We start from the raw sequence: 13,523 nt of genomic DNA on the forward strand, positions 1-13,523 counted from the left end.
TTCACCACTTAAGTACAACAGGGTTTTATTATTAAGTACACTGCCTGGAAATGGTGTGCTTTTTTCATTCACACTATAAACAGTTTTGTTAGATTGGTAATCCTGCTTGTCAGATTTGTTCACTGTTTGATATTAATCAGTAGGTTTATAAAAGGTGCAGTACTGGACAGAAATGAACAGAAAATACATTATAAATAAGGTTTCCATAAATCACAGAGGGCCATACATCTCTAACTCTGAGGTGTACAGAATATTTTGACATTCTGTGGGTGGTTTGATAGCTTGCTACTAGCCCAAAAGTTTAACAGCAGAAGCTACTGTCCATTTCATTACATGTACATAGAATTCGCTCTCCCAGTATAAATTTGTTTAAAGTTCATGGAACTTTTTTTTTTTTTTTGGTATTTTAATACTTAATTTTTTTTAAAAGACTTCTTTTTTTTTAAAGAGCAGTTTCAGGTTCAGAGCAATCTCCCCACACATATGCATGGCCTCCTCAGTTGTCAACACCACCCACCAGAGTGGTACATTTGTTCAATTTTATGAATGTCCACTGACACATTATCACCCAAAGTCCATAATTTACATTAGGGTTCATTCTTGGTGTTGCACATTCTATGGTTTTAAACAAATGTATAATGACACGTATCCACCATTATAGTATCACACCCAGTATTTTCACTGCCCTAAAAATCCTCTGTGCTCTGCCTATTCATCTCTTCCTTCTTCCTAAACCCTGGCAACCACTGATCTCTTTATTGTCTCCTCAGCTTTGTCTCTTCTGAGTTTCATATAACTGGAATCATATGGTATGTAGCCTTTTCAGACTGGCTTCCTTCACTTAGTAATATACATCTAAGTTGCCATCATGTCTTTTCCTGGCTTGATAGTTTATTTGTTTTTAGCACTGAATAATATTCCATTGTCTGGATGTACCAGAATTTTTTATCCATTCACCTACTGAAGGAGAACTTGGTTGCCTCCAAGTTTTGGCAATTATGAATAAAGCTGCTATAAACATCTGTGTGTAGCTTTTTGTGTGGACATAAGTTTTCAACTCCTTTGCATAAACACCAGGGAATATGATTGCTGGATTGTATGGCAAAAGTATGTTTAGTTTTGTACAAAATTGCCAAACTCTCTTCCAAAGTGACTAGCATTTTGCATTCCCACCAGCACGAATGCGTATTCCTGTTGTCGCACATCCTCTCAGCATTCGTTGTTGTCAGTGTTCTGAATTATGGACATTATGATAGGTGCATAGTAGTATCTTGCTGTTAATGCTTAATATTGTAAGGCTTACATTCTTCTAGAACATGCACAAAAATGCTATGATTACACCATGAATTATATAATTCAAAGTCTTGAGCAGTTGTGTTGCATGTGTCTTTATCTTCTTTACATATCCTCCTGTATTTTGGAAAATATTCATGTATTACTTTACTTAAATACTCAATTATGTAATCAGCAGTTTATCCACCAAAATATGAATTGTTTCTCTAACTTTGAATTGTTGGAATTGATTTGGAAGTGGGTTTTAAATTATCTTAGAAACTCCAGGGTTTACAATATGTGTCCAAGGATCTGTTACATAAGTCATTAAAGTAACAACTAGGTTAGCATAAGATGTTGTAAAGTGACTCGTGATCATCAGATGTAATTCCTGGATGAACATAAAGGTATCTTTGTTAGTTTTGTAAATAGTTGTTCATCTTCAAAATGTATAGATTACAGAAATGAATATATAGGTATTGTCCAAAAGTGATTCAGCCTAAAATGTGTTACCCTAACAGTGTTCAATGGGCTCTTTCCAAGTCTTTCACCTTTCCCCATAGCTCACAGTTTTAAGGTGATGGTAAATTTTAAACATTTTCCATGCTAAGTCAGTGTTTCCAAATTGTACAAGAATATTTTTCTCTCCTATTCACGCCCTTGCTGTTTCCTTCTTTGGCCCCTAAGTCTTGGTATTTTCCTTTCTTGATATTTTCCTCCCTGATGAGGCTTTGCTGTGCATTGGCCACATCTCAGAAATTGCCAGAGGGTTGTGGGAAACCCAGAGAGACAAGGAGAACAAGATAAGAAATACTTCTGTCATTTTATAACAGGAGAAGAAAGTGGTTAGTCTTGAATCTACAGCAGGACTGAATTCCTTCTAAGCTATTATTTAATGTTCATTATAATCCTTATGTTACTAGCATATAGGTGGGAATGAGACACAGCCTTTCTGGACTTCCATATTCCAACCATTTTGTTACCTACTGACAGACAACTGAAGACTTTTTTTTGATAAACCTGTTTTCATTGTATTTTCCTTGGCTTTTCTTTTTTATGAGTGTGTAATTACTCATAAAAATGCAGCCAAGCAACAGGTATTTCAGTCTGTTCAGATAAGGCAGTTGCACAAAGATGTGAACTCAGAGTGAGGGGTGGGGAGGCCTGCATTGCAGGGTGCACTGGGCCATGACAGCAGTTTACATCCTCACATTCATTGTGGAGCCATCACATATATGATGAACTGTGGGCCAGAGCACCTGTCTTCTAGTCGTGGTTCCACCATTACTTAACTGCAGGACTCCACAAGTTTCTAAAACCTCTAAGCTTCAATTTCTTTATTACTATAAAATGGTTGCACTCCTTGGTTTCTCAAGTCCCTTTCTTCTTTAATAGCTATGATGATACTGAATGCGATATGTCTTCATGGTAGATGCCAATAAAAGGAAAAGTTAAACTGAAATAAGGAGAAGAGGAGGGAAGCAACAATTCTTTTATTGAAAAAACATATCACATATTATGCATAATGATAGAAAGGGGAATAAAGAAAATAATAGGCCAATTACTTTTCGTAGTGAACAAATGTTTGCAGTTTTTAAGTTTATTCCTGAGTAAAATAAAGAAGGAAAATTCCAGGCTTCTTTTATAGGCTTTATGCATGACATGAAACTCTTTAGAAATTTGATAATTTAGTTTACCTTTCTTTGGGGATTTTTTTTTTTTAACATCAATAGTATTATTGATGTTAATCCATTACTGGACATTTTTATTGAAAGGTTTAAAAAGTATACTGAAGTATTATCTGGGGTAGACTTGTTTTTAGGAGAAAACATAAACACAGAGAAACCATAATCCTGGTATAATGTAGGAATCTAATTGAGACTAATGAGGCAACATTAAATTTAATGTATGATGCATTTTATATGTCTCACCATTAGAGCTGCAGCAAGCTGTTCGTCAGAGTCATCTTTGGTGACTATCCGCCTACAGGCATTCCTTAGCACTCTGGGTGTAGCCCTCAGTGCTGGGCTTACAAAGAAGACAACACAAAAGTAACCATGAAAAGTAAGTATAGTTGCAGTCATTTACTGGCGAACTCAGCTGGCCAATAAACCCAAACATGTTTGTGCAGCAGAGAAATTTCTTTTAGATTACAAAGCCTACCTTTTGAATTTAGGGACACCAAGGCTGATAGTCAGTGACCAAAGAAATTAGTCCTGTCAAGAAGAGAAACAGGACAGAACAAGTAGCAGAGAGATGAACAAGAGATGATAGTTTTACTGAATTCCTAAAAAGATTTAGGGCCATTATGGTGAGGAGGAATTAGGGAAGACCTGAAGAAATAAAACTCATGCTGAAATTTGTAGCAGAGTTTAGCTGATGTGTGTATAGGCACAAGAAAAGAGGAACTGGTCACCAGGAATCAGGAATTAAGACAGTTACACATGACATGATAAACCTCTGCAATGATATCTACCACAATAAATTATAATAGTTAATGTTTATTATGGGTTTTGTGTGTACTAGTCAGTGATTTAGGGACTCAATGCTTACTGTATCACTTAGTGCTTAAAATAACCCCATGAGGTAATTGAGATTATTATCCCCATTTCACATGAAAGAAACTGAAGCATAGAAAAATAAACTAAGCAGTTGCACAGTTAGCCAGTGGTCAAGTAGAATTAGAAAACAGAAATCTGAATTGCAGCTAGCACCCCTAAGACTAGAGAGATAGGCTTATATTTTCTCAGGAGTTTGAGAAACTCTGAATTCACACGGAGAAATCAGGCCTATACCCTATGCTGCAAAAATGACAACTCCTTTGCTTATTTTAAATTTTAAAATTAATGATGGGTTGATAGGTGCAGCAAACCACCATGGCACACGTTTACCTATATAACAAGCCTGCATGTCCTGCACATGTATCCTGGAATATAAAATAAAAAAAAATAAAAATTTAAATTAAATGTTTATTGTGATTTGGTTCTTTAAATAGAAACCTGAAGTTCTCTGAGCTTGGGTCATGCTGCCCCAAAACTTTTATAAATGGCTTCTAAAATTACAACCTTTCTAGATATGGAATGTTCCTGCTTTAAAGAGTGATGGTTCATCCTTGCTAATTATTTCTGTTTGTTGACATACACGCTTTGGGCAAAGTTTCTGAAAGTTTGAATTCACAGTCTCCTGGATCTTGCTGCTCCCAGGAGACAGTGATTCAGATTTGATGTTAGATGGTTCAGGGAGAGGACAAGCCATCTATGTCCATAGAAGGCCACCATCAAAACTCACTTACTCATTCACGAACTAAATAACTCACTCATGAACTAAATAACTCACTAACTCGAGTTCAGCATTGCAGGAATTATAGGATTGGTACCCAAAGGAGGAAGAGAAAACACTTCTTATTGCTTTCAGTCATTCCTTGTCTACATGCTTTATTTCTCTCTTACCTTAGTCTAGTCACAAAAGCTACAACTTTGAATTAGTAAGGAGCAGAGCTGTGAGTTAAACCTATGCAGTGTGGCTTACGGTACCCACATTCTTAACTACTCACTCTAGTGCCTGTGAACCCGAGAGAGTTACTTCCTTTTGGTAAACTTCAAAAAAATTCCATCTCAATTGCTTTGGTAACTATTAAGCTGAAACTTTTCATATGCAAGGCAAGCTGAAAAATGTGGTTAGTTTTAAGGTAAAGGGATCTTCTCAGGACAAAACTACACATTGATGGAGTTCTAGGTCACAGTTTTCAATGACGTGCGTATATACAGATGAGATCCAATGCTTATTAAGTGGCTGTGAATTATGGATTAGCTCAAGCATGTGCAATTCTATTTAAGAGCTATAACAAAAGATCTTTTCTTTATGACTTATATAGCTGGAGGCATTTGCACACTGTAGTGGGACAATGTGGAATCAGTGGGTCCAAATCAGTTGGTCAATTCACTTTGAGAATGCTAATGCAGAACTAGAAAGATGGACCACTTTGCTTAAAAAACACAATGTCTAAAGCATCTCTTGAAAATTAGGGGTGGGTTACCTGCCTGCCCTTTCAAAGCAGTGCTTAAGTAAGTGGCTGTCCAGTGATTTTACAAAAGTTTCTTAGATGACATCTATGTCTCTCCTTTCTTGGATTGATGATTTCATTAAAAGCCATTCTACTATTGTCATTTTGCTATCTCCACTTTAATATGGTCTGTGGGGTTCATTAGATCCAGCGTGTTAATGGCATCAGCTGGGTTTAGGTTTGATTGCAGCTGAACCTCACCCTTGCTAATCACTTAGCTAACATATGCCAATATCATGGTACCTAATGACTCCTTCAGCAGAGACTCCTTTATATTCCCGTATCTGCCCCTCTAAAAGACCAGAGTAACATTGATTATCCGTGTGAACTGCAGGATGGAGAGAGTACCGATAGCTTTCTCTCTCTTGGATAACAACATGTGTACTGGGTTCAGAATCTTTTAGCTTGGTTGGCCTTTTTCAGGGATCCTTTTAAATCTCTTCCTTTTCCTTAATGAGGTTGTCACATGCAGCAAAAATCAGGGGCTTGCAAGTCCAAAAGAGGAGAGACTTTTACATTTTGCTGCTTAATTTGTGAATCCATTTCTAGGCCTTAAAGTGGAATATCTCAGAGTAATCTTCGTTTGCTTTCTCCAATCTCATTGTTCCCTCGGGACACAGAGTGAGTCCAAGAGCCAGTGGGAAAACATTGCAGATCTACTGAGAACAGTACATTGCTCTTTCGAATCGTTGGTATTCTGAGATAATTTTGAGTTTTATATCTTATTTTTGGTTTCCTTTGGTATCTGAGACCTGAATAAAAGGCACTGTTCAATCTCTTTCTTTCTCCCTTTTCCCCAAATGTCATTACAGAGGGAAAGATGAGGGCCTAATATTGAGGGGCTGCTGGCTTGGCGGGTGGTGGGGGAACAGCAGAGTGTGATGGCAGAGAGTAATTCTGCTTCAGGGAGGATACTGCCCAATTTTTTAAACTTAATAGGATTAGTCATGGGAACTATTTTTAGCAGAAGTTCAACTTTATCCATGTATTTTAATGTGGGAAAATTGTGTCCTTTTCCCTCTGCTAATGTTTGATGTATTCCAGCCCTCCTGTGAGCGTGTTTGAGTATCTTAGGGGATCTGGAGTGGAGGAGAACTTCCTCTCGGATTCTCTCTGTTTTCTTTCGTGAAAATGACATTCCAAAGCTGTTTCACTTTCTGACAGGAAATGGAGCCTTGCCAAAAATGATTAAAGTCCAAGAAAGCATAACAGTTCCAAAGCTACAGCAGTTCTTTAGGAGTCCTGAGTTTGACATTGTGTCAAACAAATGTGAAATATTGTTTAATAAATTTGAATAATACAAAGATAGGAAAAAATCATTCTTGGCTTATAGCAGTAGTAGTTTGTATTAAGTATGGAAAAGACTACCTACATCTAATAAGTTGAAATACATATGTAAATATACTTGTGTAAGGTTAACTCAGCTTATGACTTTATTCCGCTGTATACTAGTTATATGTGTGAGAAAAAAGTCTTGTTTGAAATACATGTACGTTTAAAAATATGTGTATTTCTCGAATGTTTAAGGCAAACAACTTCTGGTTATGCGATCTAACCCATTCATAATAGATTACTATTTTAAAATATTTTACAATGAATTCAATAAATTCATCAATAAAGTCACTTAAACCCAAATAGTTTTATTTAAAAGGGCAAAACAATAATTAAAAACTTAGTCAATATCTGAATCATAAGCTTAAAAGGCTTTTTATATAAAAGGATTCTCAATTATTTCACTGACAACCCCAGTTAAGTTGTTTTTATTTTTCTACCAGAGAATTATGCATTTATGTAGATAATTATGCACCCCTCAACAAAATAAAACTGGACAAAAAAAAAATCTCTCTCCTATCAATAAAATATACCACTTCTCTGAAAAAAAATCTTTGCGTGAAACACTTCTAAAATTTTGTTTTTAAAACACCTTTAAAAATTATTTAAACCAATTTTGTCACTCATTTCTCTCACTTTTTTTGGTCTATATTTGGAATATATGTTTTTAGTACAAGAAGTTCAATCTTTTCTGTATTCACTGACATTTGATGAATACCACAATTCATGACCACTTTTTAGACAAGTTAAATTGATTAGAGAAGTCATTCAATGTCACTGAGTACCATTTGTCACTTCATAAACAGCTACAATCTGCTGCCTACAAATGCAGAGAGACCGCCAAATAAATCACATCAAATGGTGGGAGTAGATACTATCCCTTCATCTGTAATTGGTCCAGCCCTCTCCTGTCACATTTGTTCATTCTTGTGATTCTGGTGTGGATTGACACTGACACAGACAGGGCAGCCACTGTCTCAGACGATAGAGAGTCTGTGCTTCGGTGATGTACATGCTAATAGATACCCATCAGAATATTACAATAACGTCACCCATGTATCAAACGTACAACTTAACCATCTAGATATCTGATGAGATGCCCTTATAGACCTGTTCTAATAGGAGATAAGCTCTGTGGCTTTGAAAAGAAATTGATAGATGCCAAAGGAAACACATGATTAATGGATATACAAGAAAACAAACAAGCATAGTTTGCATGTCTGTTTCATTGGACATAATTGTCAAGCTCTAAAGTTTAATTTCAGTCACATTTTTATAAAATATGATAAATATATACACCATGGTTTTGCTAATTTCAGAACATCTTTCACTTTAAGAATTATTTTGCTTTCCATATTGAACAAAAATGGCACTGTTACAGTTAACACTTGATATTATATTCCAGATTGAAGCTTTAATGAAAATCTGCTTTCTTAGGGTCAGAACTCTTTCACCCTGCATATTTGTGTTTGTGAATGTGTGTGTGTTTACACAGGCTTCCATATATATTATACCATATGCCACACTAACATTAAAAATTAACATAAATTAATGAAGACAATATACTTCCATAATGTCAAATCTTTAAACACTGTAGACTCCAGGGAAATGGAAATGGACTTCAATTGTTGCTAAAACATCTCTAATATATTGTATTCCACTCCGCAGAGACAATGGCTGTGTCTACATGACAAACTGGAAAATTCAGTATCATATCAGTTCTAGCTTTTTAAATTTATTTTTACTATTTGCCAGAAATTTTGCATATATTATCTCATTCAACTTTCAGAGTAAGTGGGAGAGGTGGGATTTTTTTTTTTTTTTTTTTTTTTTTTTTTTTTGAGACGGAGTCTCGCTCTGTCGCCCAGGCTGGAGTGCAGTGGCGCGATCTCCCCTCACTGCAAGCTCCGCCCCCCGGGTTCACGCCATTCTCCTGCCTCAGCCTCCCGAGCAGCTGGGACTACAGGCACCCGCCGCCACGCCCGGCTAATTTTTTTGTATTTTTAGTAGAGATGGGGTTTCACCGTGTTAGCCAGGATGGTCTCGATCTCCTGACCTCATGATCCGCCCACCTCGACCTCTCAAAAGTGCTGGGATTACAGGCGTGAGCCACCGCCCCCGGCCGAGGTGGGTATTTTTATTCCCATTTCATAGATGAGGAAATGAGGCATCAAGAAGATAAATGATGTGCACGGTATCACCTGGAAAGAAAAAGAACTAAGATCCTGAACTCAGGACTGTCTGGCTCTAAACCCCTTTATGGTATGGTATGTTCCCAGAGCAAATCTTCGAGAAGTGAACACAAGAAGAATGACAACCAAGCCAATAATAGCTCCTCTGAAAATGTTTCCCCTTCTCTAAAATATGGCATTACTGGATCTTGGGAGCAGAGGGATCGGCACAAGTGCTTGCAATACTTTCAGCCTCATCCAGCATCAGGGACAAAAATCCTTTCTGGAATGAGGTGGGTAGCATGGGACTATTGGAGGGGCACATGAAGATTCTATTCACCACAAGTACACAAGTCAGTCATGCAGATGAAAGGTTCTAATCTTACTACTAAATTAGCCCAAATCTACTGTAATTTTTTGACTTTCGTATTAGTCCATTCTCACGCTACTATAAGGACATACCCAAGACTGAGTAGTTCATAAAGGAAAGAGGTTTAATTGACTCATAGTTCCGTAGGGCTAGGGAGGCCTTAGGAAACTTATAATCATGACAGAAAAGGAAGCAAACACATCCTTCTTCACGTGGTGGCAGCAAGGAGAAGAATGAGTACCCAGTGAAGAGGGACGTCCCTGATAAAACCATCAGATCTCGTGAGAACTAAATCACTATCATGAGAACAGGATGGGGGAAAACGCCCTATGATGCTATTATCTCCACCTGGTCCCTTTCATGACATGTTGGGATTATGGGGACTACAATTCAAGATGAGATTTGGGTGGGGACACAGCCAAACCGTATCATTTTCTATAAAGAAAATAAACCCTTGGAAAAAATGCAGGAATATTTCTTTTACTGATGAATGGAACTTATAAACAACATTTAGAAGAACTTTTCAAAGAGTCTGGTACGCCTTTCTTGGGATCTTATTCCCTAGAAGAAGTCAGATTCAACTGGGGATCTGGAGATGTACATAGCATTAGAAACAAGTGACTGCAACTTTTTCCGAAAGATTCATAAATAGTAAATGACATTTTATTTTTTCTGTAGGTTGACTCATCTAAGTGCTACCTGATATGTATTTGTTAACATGGAGTGTGCTTTAAAAACGTGCAGTAAACCTATTGTTCTTTCCTAGTTAAAAGGAAACACATGTGAATTCATTTGAAAATAGGTTTAGGTAAATACATGGCCCAAAGTAATTCTACTTATTTGATCTAAGTTATGAAAAATGGTATGCTTCTATTGATAAACAGCACAGAATTGACCAATATCCAAAGCAGGCAGCTTTCATGGGACTGTGCTCATTGTCAACAAATGTTGGGAAAAGGTCAATGGTTAATTAAATAATCCATCACCTCAAGATAGAGAGTAGTTCTCAACTCTGACAATCAGTGACAAATATTAAAAGGTCAAAAAATGAGTTACAATATATTCTGGTTTGTTATTATGTATTATAAAGATATGGCTCGATGCAAGAAGTACAGGATACCAAAGGTTCACATCATTCTAGAAACAGGGTTCCAATTAAATGCATTTTGGATTATTTACTGATATGAGCAGTGTGAATTCCTCTGGAGCCATAATGGGCTTCTTTTGATTTGCACACTTTTTGAATAATGTGCTTTTGGACAAAGAACATTTTGTCTCCATACTTGAGAAACTACGTGATGAGGGTGGAGAGGGGGTTCAAGGGAGAAGCTTCTTTTTTTGAGAATTGCTTTCCCTGGGGTTTGGTGATTTCAAGTTGCTATTTGCACTGTAAAAGAAGGTCTTTGCAAACGTGGTAGCTTTCAACTGCTGAGTGTACTTTCATCTTATACTGTATAACTCTATCATTCTCAGAGCATAGTAACATCTCCAGTTTCCTTACATTGAGTCCAGAATAAGCCTTCTGTAAATTAAAAGTGCTATGCAAACTTAATATATTGATTTGACCTAATTTCCTTTTCCCAGGATTGGTTGATTCATTATCCTTTCCAGACCTTAGTTTTTGTTTTGTTTTTTATTCAATGGGAATTATTATTTAATTTGGGCTGCCTTATCTAGCAAAAATTCTTTCTCTATTACCCTCCCTTATTCCTTCTTCCTGCCCCAGAGTGCCGGTGATTCATTCTGAGCTTTTCAGTCTCAAGTGGAAGCATTTTTTTTCCCTCTGTGCTGTAGGTTGACTAAAAGAAATACCACTCACTTTGGGCTTCCCACTATCCTTTCTCTTTTACCTTTTGGGTCCAAAATATGGAACACAGACAATGAAAAGAGGTGGCCCAGAACAACTGCTTTCCAGGAAGCCATAAATCATTTGTGATTAAAGTAATTGGCAACGATAGAAAGAAAACATGTTCCTGCTCTGGCTCTTTCGTTTGCATATGAGAGGAAGCTGGTCACCAGTTGAGATCACCATAGGTTTATGAGAGATAATGCTTTATTTGAATAGAAAAATGAAGCCTCTTACTTGTCCCTTGAGAATGTGGGGCTCAGCAAGTGATATTATATGGCCACGTCACCCTTCTGAAATGTTCATTTATATGGTTTCTAAACGAGGGGTACTTGGCCAGGGACTTTGACCCATGACTGTGCACACAGCTTTACCCCCTTGCTGTCTGGGTGATTGTGGCTATTTCCAATATGGGCAAGTGTTATATGATTATTTTATCTCTTACTGTAAAGCGTTTTGAGAGCCTTTGTATGAGAGGCAATATAAAAATAAATTGAATTGAACTATGGCTTCACCTCCCCACTTTTTAGTGCAGAAACCTTTAGAGCAAAAAGTGCAGAGCTGTGACAAAGGACAAGATTAAGGCGATGTCAGGAAAATGGTTAGCTCTGGAGAGCCCTGACCCTGCAGGAGGAGTTTGAGACAGAGAAGAGAGAGAGAGAGAGAGAGAGATGAGAGGAGAAAGAAGAGAGAGAGAGAGGAGAGAGAGTGTGTGTTTGTGTGTTTGGTTGTCACACTTTGGCTATGTGTTATTTCATGTCTCTACACAACGAGAGAAAATCACATTTGTATTTTTATTAAGTTGGTTATTTTGAATCATAAGAGATCCAGAATCTACTTGAAGCTAATGCATTTCTACTAAGACAAGACTTGTTAATTATACAAATATATCTTTTACATAACATATTACGGTGCATTAAAAGCTGCCTGGTTAGTCTCTGAAGGGCCAAGGTCGGAACCACATCATCTAACTTTCAGAATCCACAACTGTAATAATTTTTCTTTTAAAATAAAATAATCTTGGCTCAGGGTAATAGGTTTTTCCTGCAGAAATATGATTTTGTGTTTTATGACACCGCATCAATACATTATTTTAATAAATGGCTCTTGGTTCACCAGAAGTGCTGTATTTTGACAATATCAGCCAACCTTTTCATTTGTTTAAGCAGGAAAAGTAGGGTGCCAAAATAAAGCTACTCCAGAAGAACATCTCAAGAATGTTTATGAAAACTGTTACAGCTACATTTATTAGAGTTAAAGCATAGTTCTAATTTGTCATGCAGAATTCCAGGGAAGTGAGTAATTTCTGTATTTCTCTAAATGCCAGTGTTTCATATTTTGAGGTAACAATTTTGCTTGTAAATATGAAACTAGCAACATAGACTGCAATGTGACAAAATATATCAGAGATTCGTCATTATCTGGCAATAGTTATTGGAGGCGTTTGCTGCCATGCCATGAGGTTTCTCAGAAAAGTAAGTTGGGGAATGGAAAGATTTATCACCCCAAGTTATCTGACAATAGGCGTAATTTTTAAAAATTATTCAAATTATAATATTTCCCAGTGGTTAGGTCTTTGGGGATGGCTTCCCCCACCCACTTCTCACAACCCAGAGCCTTCTCTAGCCTTCCTTGTTCCTGTCTCCATGGAGGCATTCTGAGACTCTGTTTGTAGCATTTTCATCCATGGAAGGTCAGGCTGATTTCAAGACTGTAAGCACACTGACTGTTAAATTACTAAAATACAGAGAGCAAATCTCTTCCTGTACCCGGAGTCTTGCTTACAACGTTGCAGAGAGTGCTTTCCTCTGTAGATTTGTTGTTTATTACTCCTTTTTATCTGAAGCTCTCAACAATATTTTTGCATAGTGAGTCAGATTCTCCCAGGTATCCTGGGGATACATGGGAACATTATTATCTCCAGGCAGTAAATGGTCCCTCTGGGGCCTGAAACAGTGAATACCCCTTCAAAGGTGCTTATTATCTTAGGATGGCATGGAGACACTAACAGTCATTCATTTATGTGTCCATTCTGCTTTGTTGAACAATATGCTCTTGTTCAGAGACGGGATGCTCCCCAACCCCAGAAAAAGACAATAGATGTGTGCGTGTGTATACTAGAATATATGGGTATGTGTATACACATACACACACACACACACACACACACACACATATTATATATGCATTTCTTTTTCAAATGACTCATTTTATACAGAATGCGGTTTAAACACAGGAGTAGGCAAAGAGCTCAGGAATGAGACAAGGGAGTGGTGTATTTTGCAATTTATTAAGTTATAAGTCCTAACACTGCATTATTTCCTCCCCCAGAATTGTATTTATTTCCTCTGTAGACCATGACTCCATTTCTTTTTTTTTTTTTTTTTTTTTTTTTTTTTTGAGACAGAGTTCTTGCTCTGTCTCCCAGGCTGGAGTGCAGTGGTGTGATCTCGGCTCACTGCAACCTCT

The sequence above is a fragment of the Macaca fascicularis genome, chromosome 12, assembly GCF_037993035.2.
Source record: "Macaca fascicularis isolate 582-1 chromosome 12, T2T-MFA8v1.1".
NCBI lineage: Eukaryota > Metazoa > Chordata > Mammalia > Primates > Cercopithecidae > Macaca > Macaca fascicularis.